Source organism: Anolis carolinensis, unplaced genomic scaffold, assembly GCF_035594765.1.
Source record: "Anolis carolinensis isolate JA03-04 unplaced genomic scaffold, rAnoCar3.1.pri scaffold_10, whole genome shotgun sequence".
NCBI lineage: Eukaryota > Metazoa > Chordata > Lepidosauria > Squamata > Dactyloidae > Anolis > Anolis carolinensis.
In genome coordinates, this window is record NW_026943821.1 from 19,461,849 (window position 1) to 19,469,622 (window position 7,774).

A 7,774-nucleotide genomic window follows, 5' to 3' on the forward strand; every position below is an offset into this window, starting at 1 on the left:
GCTGCGATTTAAGGGACACCGGATCATGCATAATGGGATTTACAATACCTTCACTCACTTCCTGAGACCACTGCACCTGCCACAAATGACAGAATTGAACCAAACTTGGCACACATATCCCAAATGACGCTTTACACCCTGTAGCAGTTTGGGGGAGGATGGACCAAGGATTATGGGATTTGCACTACCTTCATCCAAATCGCCTCCCACTGCAAGCCCCATCAGCCACAAATCTGCAGCAATGGGCCCATTCATAATATCCAAAACAACTCAATGCCCTCTACTAATAACCCGGGCACCGCCGGGTCCCCAAGCTAGTACAATATAAACAGCATATAAAAGAACAACACATCACAACACAGTGAACAATACAGTAAATAATAATAATATATCATCTCTAATTTAATTCCTATGCAATGCTGGGATCTGTAGTTTGGTGAGGCATTTGCATCCTTTGGCAGCCACCTCCCCATTTTTTTCATGTCAGGATCGACTTGTGAAACCCGTGCCTGCGTCTGTCTCTGTTCTATGTTATATGGCATTGAATGTTTGCCTTATATGTGTGTAATGTTATCCGCCCTGAGTCCCCTTTCGGGGTGAGAAGGGTGGAATATAAATACTGTAAATAAATAAACAAACTGCAATAAAGTCGTTTCTGGTATGAGAGAATTGGCCGTCTGCAAGGACATTGCCCAGGGGACGCCCGAATGTTTTGCTGCTTTATCATTCTGTGGGAGGCTTCTCTCATGTCCCCGCATGGGAAGCTGGAGCTGACAGATGGGAGCTCACCCCATTTCCCAGATTCAAACCACTGATCCTTTTGGTCAGCAGTCCTGCCGGCACAGGAAGACACCATCCGACCTCTCCTGACAGATGGCCATCCAGCCTTGGCTTAAAAACCTGAAGAGAAACAGACGCCACTGGACTCTCAGACACTAGCTTTGGAAGAGACCCCAACAGTCAATCAGTCGAACCCCCTTTCTTTCTTCCAAGCAGGAAGATACCATCCGATCCGTCCCGATAGTTGGCCATCCAGCCTCGGCTTAAAAACCTGCAGAGAAACAGACGTCACTGGACTCCCAGACACTGGTTTTGGAAGAGACCCCAAAGGCCAACCAGTCCATCCCTCTTTCTTTCTTCCAGGCAGGAAACCACCATTCGATCCCTCCTGACAGATGGCCATCCAGCCTCGGCTTAAAAACCTGCCGAGAAATATTGGACTCCCAGACACTAGCTTTGGAAGAGACCCCAAGTGCCAACCAGTCCACCCCCTTTCTTTCTTTCCAGCAGGAAGACACCATCCGATCTCTCCCGACAGATGGCCATCCATCCTCGACTTAAAAACCTGCACTGGACTCCCAGACATTAGTTTTGGAAGAGATCCCAGGGGCCAACCAGTCCAACCCCCTTTCTTTCTTCCTGGCAGGAAGCCACTATTTGATCCCTCCCGACAGATGGCCATCTAGCCTCGGCTTACAAACCTGCTGAGAAATATTGGACTCCCAGACACTAGCTTTGGAAGAGACCCCAAGGGCCATCCAGTCCCACTCCCTTCTGCCAGGTAGGAGCTCACAATCAAAGCCCTATGTATACTCCACTTGCTTGACTACCGTCAGATCCTCTGAAGATGCCAGCCACAGATGCAGGCGAAACGTCAGGAGAAAATGCTGCTCGAACACGACCATATGGCAACACAACAGTGATTCTGACCGTGAAAGCCTTCAATAATGCAATTAAATAATAGTACCAAAAATTGAGCTTCATTTACAAGGGTATGGGATGACTTCAATAATCCATTCCTTCCTCTGAAATGCAACTTGCAGCACCTGGGATTCGTTGTTGCTCTCCTATCCAAGTTCTAACCAGGCCCGATCCTGCTTAGCTTCCAAGATCAGTCAAGGATCTCTTGCTTTTAAGTTGCCAGGGCTTAGAAATTGGTATTTTAAAAATCTTATCAGGTTGGGATACAGCTTTCCTTGCGAAATGCGTCGTCTTGCTCCCTCTGCTGGTTCAGGACCCAGTTTTGGGGATGGATGAGTAGCACTATTTGCAAAAACGAAATCATAAAGGACAAGATCTCCTTTTATGAAATCCCAAGGTAAATCAAGGACGGAAATATGTGTGTTTCCTTATGCACATATTGTGCTTTCTTGGCCATAATAACAAGGACATTCACATCCACAACGCATTCCACAATACTGGCAATCATCATCATCATCATCATCATCATCATCATCATCATCTTATTATTATTATTATTATTATTATTATTATTATTATTATTATTATTATTTCCTGTTTCTCTCTCTTGAACGGGGCCCCAAGTGGCTCACAACATTAAAAACAATACAATTTAAATCTACAACATCGATATCTATCTATATAAAAATGTAATGTGCATAATTAGGACCGAGTTAACAACAAAACCACTGGGCCAAATCACACCAAATTTGGCCACAATACTCATCATTTTCCATTGAATAGCCTTGCAGCTTCAAAGCCTGGCTGCTTCATACCTAGGGGATTCCATTGTTGGCCAACTTGAACACCATTGAATAGCCTTGCAGCTTCAAAGCCTGGTTGCTTCATACCTAGGGGACTCCATTGTTGGCCAAGTTGAATACCATTGAATAGCCTTGCAGCTTCAAAGCCTGGCTGCTTCATACCGAGGAGACTCCATTGTTGGCCAACTTGAATACCATTGAATAGCCTTGCAGCTTCAAAGCCTGGCTGCTTCATACCTAGGGGATTCCATTGTTGGTCAACTTGAATACCGTTGAATAGCCTTGCAGCTTCAAAGCCTGGCTGCTTCATACCTAGGGGATTCCATTGTTGGCCAACTTGAATACCATTGAATAGCCTTGCAGCTTCAAACCCTGGCTGCTTCATACCTAGGGGACTCCATTGTTGGCCAACTTAAATACCATTGAATAGCCAATGTTGGTGGAGTTTCGGGGGCAAGCCTGATAGAGGATGATGGGCGCCGAACAATGAGTATTTCTAATAAATAGTATTAAAAATCCATACCTGGGCATACCTAAGCTGATAATAAATAAATGTTAAAAGAGAATAAAATGCAGCTAAAGTGGTATTGAACTGCTACATGGACAAGAAAGTTACATTTTCTAACGTTGTTCAATTGGAGCGGGGGGAGTCTAAGCGAACTCATGCCGGTCCAACTCAACGTGAGAGATTCGTGATCCGTTCTAGAGATTCGTGATCAGATCATCTTTGCATTTCCTCGGGTCTAAAATAGATCCATGGGGGTGGAAGGCTTGAGATTGGTATCTCGGAGAACGGAGGCTCTTAACCCTTTCCCCAAAACCACGTTCTCCGCTCGAGGGAGAGACAATGTGATGACACTGGCTATGACTTTTCCGGGCTGTATGGCCATGTTCCAGAAGCATTCTCTCCTGACGTTTCGGCCACATCTATGGCAGGCATCCTCAGCGGTTGTGAGGTCTTATGTAGACCGCGTAACCAGCCCTATTTGGCAGAGAAAGCTCAAGACTTTGCAAAACAACCACTCCCAGGATTGTATGACACTAAGCCACGGCAATAATGTCAAGCATGGGAACATACTGCCACAATTGTGTAATTCAAGAAGGTCCTGTAATGTAATAATGTAAAAATGTCATGCAAAAAAAGTCCCCAAGGAGCCACGCTGCTCTCCAGAAAGGCTCCCAAAGGAGCAAATGAAAGCCAGAGGTGAGCAGAAACCTACTTCTTGCAATGCAAATGGATATTTTGATAGTAATGGAGAGTGAAAGCTATCTAAATGGGAAATCACTACAATACTTAACACCTCCTTTTCCTCCTCCTTTATTTATTTAAATATTTATTTGTTTACAGTATTTATATTCTGCCCTTCTCACCCCGAAGGGGACTCAGGGCGGATCACATTGTACACATATAAGGCAAACATTCAATACCATATACACATAGAACAAAGACAGAGACAGACACAGAGGCAATTTAAAATTTCTCCAGCTTCCAGCTTCCTGAGGGTATGCTTGATTCCGGCCACAGGGGGAGCAGCTGCTTCATCATCCACTGCGACGGCACTTCATCATTCCATGATTTTTATGGTGTCATAAATTAGCCTCCCCACATAGAAGTGGTACCTAAATTTCCTTCTTGATAGATGCAACTATCTTTCAGGTTGCTTAGGTCAGCAACGAGCAGGGGCTCGTTTATATATTTTATTTTTAATTGTCGGGCGCTCACCCCGACACGGGCTGGCCTCAAACTCATGATCTCTTGGTCAGAGTGATTTATTGCAGCTGGCTGCCAACCAGCCTGCGCCACACCTTCTCCTTCTTTTCCTTGCCAGCAAAGGGCCAAGACAGTTAAACCACCAAGCTGCTGAACTTGCAGACCGAAAGGTTGGTGGTTCAAATCCGGGGAGTGGGGTGAGTGCCTGCTGTTAGCCCCAGCTTCTATCTAGCATTCAAAAACATGCAAATGTGAGTAGATCAATAGGTACTGCTCTGGCGGGAAGGTAATGACGCTGCATGCAGTCATGCCGACCACATGACTTTGGAGGTGTCGACGGACAACACCGTAGAAATGGAGATGAGCACCAACCCCAAAGTCGGACACAACAAGACTTAATGTCAGGGGAAAGAGAAGAAAGAGAAGGAGGAGGAAAAGAAGAAGGAGATAAAAGAAGAGGAGCAGGAAGAGGAGGGCTGTGGGCTTCCAAAGCAATGGGGCAACTGGCCCCCTTTTCTGGCCCAGGGTCCGCCTTCCTTCCTCAACCTTGAAGGCACCGCAACACAGCGCCAAGGACATTGGAAGAGACCAGAACGGAGGAAGCAGGGATGCTTCGGATCAGGGGCGGTTGCCATAGTAACAGCATCCTTGCAGCATCCTTCCTTTCCAAAATCCGCTTCTCCCTCTTTTTATTTTCATTTTAAAAATACCATGATCAGAGTGTTGATCTTCCCCACGAAAAGGAAAATGTCACTTTGCTTTAGGAGGGAAGGAGGGAGGGAGGGAAACTGAGGCAGGGATGGAGGCAGAGACGTGAGGCCCAGTTTGTCGGGTGATTGTTCCTCATAGAGTTGGCTTGGTGGTGATGGTAAGTAGGGATCATGGTGCAAATCCAACATTTCCCTCTAATTTTATTATTATTAATAATAATTGTTATTATTATTTGAAACACAACAAGATGAGTCCACAGCAGACACTCTGCTGGCTGTTGTACTGGATCACACGTCGGACACTTCCCAAGTATCTAGGGCTGTGTGATGGATCAGCAAATAATCGGTGCAGATCCCAGTAAGGTGGCCTTCTGCCGCTGGCAGGTGGTAATTTTGTCAGCGCTGATGGTGTTTAAGTGCAGGCCAAGGCCTTTAGGCCTTGCACCCAGTGTGCCGATCACCACTGGGACCACCTTGACTGGCTTGTGCCACAGTCTTTGGAATTCGATCTTTAAATCCTCATATCATGCCAGCTTTTCTAGTTGTTTCTCCTCAATCTTGCTGTCACCTGTTGTTGTTGTTGTTGTTGTTATTATTTTATTATGACAGCAAAAAAGATAGATATGCTGGATTTCGTATCACAAAATCACAAGTTGAACACTTCCCAAGCATTTAGGACTGTGTGATGTATTTTCGGATGATGCATGCAGATCCCAGTAGGGTGGCCTTTTGCAGTTGGCAGATCGTGATTTTGTCAATGTCTATTGTTTCCAAATGCCGGCTGAGATCTTTTGGCACGGCACCCAATGTGCCCATCACCACCGGGACCACCTGCACTGGTTTCTGCCAGAGTCTTTGAAGTTCAGTCTTGAGGTCCTGATAGCGGCTGAGTTTTTCCTGTTGTTTTTCGTCTTTTCCACAACTGTGATGTCTGGTGTGTTGTGTTCCAGAACTTTGTCAGTCTGGATTCGGAAGTCCCACAGTATCTTTGCATGCTCATTTTCCAATACTTTTGCAGGTTTGTGATCCCACCAGTTCTTTACTGCTGGGAGGTGGTACTTGTGGCATAAGTTCCAATGAATCATTTGGGCCACATAGTTGTGCCTCTGTTTGTAGTCAGTCTGTGCGATTTTCTTACAGCAGCTGAGGATATGATCAATGGTTTCGTCGGTTTATTGTTATTATTATTATTTGCTTGGAGACCCGGCAGTGCCCAGGTTATTAGAAGAAGGCATTGTTTATTTTGGGATGTTAAGTAATATCACTTAAGTTTGCTCCAGATCTATTGTTGGCTGGGTTCAGTGCTCTTTGGCTAAGGGTGAACTACAACTCCTAGTTTCCCAGGGCAATTACCCCCCAAATGCTGACAGTATTCGCTGTTGGCCATGTTGGATCTGTTGCCAAGTTTGGTCCAGATCTGTCGTCGGCTGAGTTTAGTGCTTTCTGGATAAGGAGAACTACAACTCCCAGATTCTCAGGGAAATCACCCCCAAACCCTGCCGAATTTCCATTTAGGAGGGAGAAGGAACCGCAAGAAGAAGGGAAACTTATTATTATTATTATTATTATTATTATTATTATTATTATTATTTGAAACACAACAATATGAGTCCACAGCAAACACTCTGCTGGATGTTGTATTTGTTGTTGTTGTTGTTGTTGTTGTTGTTGTTGTTGTTGTTATTTTATTATTATTATTATTGTGCAGAATCCATTGGTGGCAAGATAAGATGTAGTACCATGGAGAGTTCCAAGTTCTGACTGTTCGCAAGCCATGGAGTGTCACTGAACAATAGCATAAAAATCCATTAAGAAGAAGGGGAAAAATCAAAGGTTGATAAAGATTGCCCCGCTACGGGTTGGAGGATTACAATTCCCACCATACTTCACCATGAAAAGTTAAGGGACTGCTGGGATCTGCACTCCAAAAACATCTAGAGGATCACAGTCTCTAGATTATGCAATGCTCTCCCCATAGAAGGTGGATTGGCACCAACAATGGCCTCCTCCAAGCACCAAGATGTTTAATCCATAGGTAAAGGTAAAGATTTCCCCTGACATTAAGTCCAGTCATGTCTGACTGTGGGTTGGTGCTCATCTCCATTTCTAAGCCAAAGAGCCGGCGTTGTCCGTAGACACCTCCAAGGTCATGTGGCTGGCATGACTGCATGGAGCGCTGTTACCTTCCCGCCGGAGCAGTCCCTATTGATCTACTCACATTGGCATGTTTTCGAACTGCTAGGTTGGCAGAAGCTGGAGCTGACAGCAGGTGCTCACTCCGCTCCCGGGATTTGAACCTGGGACCTGTAGGTCTGCAAGTTCAGCAGCTCAGCGCTTTAATACACTGTGCCACCAGGGGCCCCTAAGTAAGTAAGTAAGTAAGTAAGTAAGTAACTCCAATATGCCAGGAAGGAAGACACAATCAAAGCCCTCCCAACAGGTGGCCATTCAGCCTCTGTCCAATGAAGGAGACTCCACTAGATTCCCAGGAAGAAAAACATTCCAGTACCAAACAGCTCTTACCATTAGGAAGTTCTTACTAATGCTTAGTTGGAATCTCTTTTCCGGTTGTACCCATTATTCCAATGTGACCTCTCCGGACCAGCAGAACACAATCTTTCTCCCTCCTCAATGGAAAATCCTTCCAAATAGTTAAACATACCCTGTTTCCCCAAAAAATAAGTCATCCCCTGAAAGTAAGACCTAGTAGAGGTTTTGCTGAATTGCTAAATATAAGGCCTCCCCCAAAAGTAAGACCTAGCAAAGTTTTTGTTTGGAAGCATGCCCGCGGAACAGAACACCAGAGCATGCAGGATCAGTAAATGTACGTATTATAAAGTGTTGTACAT

At 45.2% G+C, this 7,774-nt stretch overlaps 1 protein-coding gene across 1 annotated transcript in view; it reads right to left on the reverse strand.

The window, feature by feature from the left end:
* The window catches only part of LOC100556146 (CYFIP-related Rac1 interactor A), a 56,242-nt gene that overhangs the window by 47,414 nt on the left and 1,054 nt on the right, over positions 1-7,774 (reverse strand). The gene's annotated exons all lie outside the window — the stretch shown is intronic.